Source organism: Pteropus vampyrus, unplaced genomic scaffold (genome assembly GCF_000151845.1).
Source record: "Pteropus vampyrus isolate Shadow unplaced genomic scaffold, Pvam_2.0 Scaffold10359, whole genome shotgun sequence".
Lineage (NCBI taxonomy): Eukaryota > Metazoa > Chordata > Mammalia > Chiroptera > Pteropodidae > Pteropus > Pteropus vampyrus.
Genome location: NW_011899140.1, coordinates 4,540 through 5,139, shown reverse-complemented (window position 1 = coordinate 5,139; position 600 = coordinate 4,540). Strand labels below are relative to the sequence as shown.

Genomic DNA, 600 nt, shown 5'->3' with positions numbered 1-600 from the left:
GTGAATTGTAGAGGCAAGAGTTTCAGCTCTGGGTCTATGGCCATGCTACCCTGAACAAGCTCGATCCCATCTGATCTCAGAAGCTAAGCAGAGTTGGGCCTGGTTAGTACTTGGAAGGGAGACCACCTAGGAAGACCAGGTGCTGAAGGCATAAAAAAAAAACAAAAAAAACCTTTCAGCTCTGGGATCAGATCCCAGCTCTGCCCCTTGTTACTGTGGGCAGGTCCCTGGACCCTCTGGGCCTCTGCTTAATTTTCTGCGCAATGAGGAGGGCTTTACAATTTGGAAGTGCTTGTCCCTCAGTAGAGGATTAGGGGGCCTCCATTTCCTTCACTCGGATTCTGCTCCTTAACTTTTGCAGGCTGAACTACTGACTTTCTGGCCAAATTCCTTTCTTTGCACAAATGTCTGCACAATTGTTACTTCCCTTATTCTGGGAATACTTCTCCCTTTTTCTAGATGGCAAAATTGGGACTCAGAAAGGTGAAGTAACTTGTTCAATACCACACAGACTCCTGGATCATGGACTTGAGTCTGAACTGCCCTCCTTCCTTTGGCTTTGAAAATGTTTTATTTATTTATTTATTTAATACAGAAAAG

The 600-nt window shown here is 44.8% G+C and overlaps 1 pseudogene; it reads left to right on the top strand.

Annotated features, from left to right (window-relative positions):
• Positions 1-32: 32 nt before the first annotated feature.
• LOC111734954 lies at positions 33-151 on the top strand (annotated as a pseudogene).
• Positions 152-600: the final 449 nt, after the last annotated feature.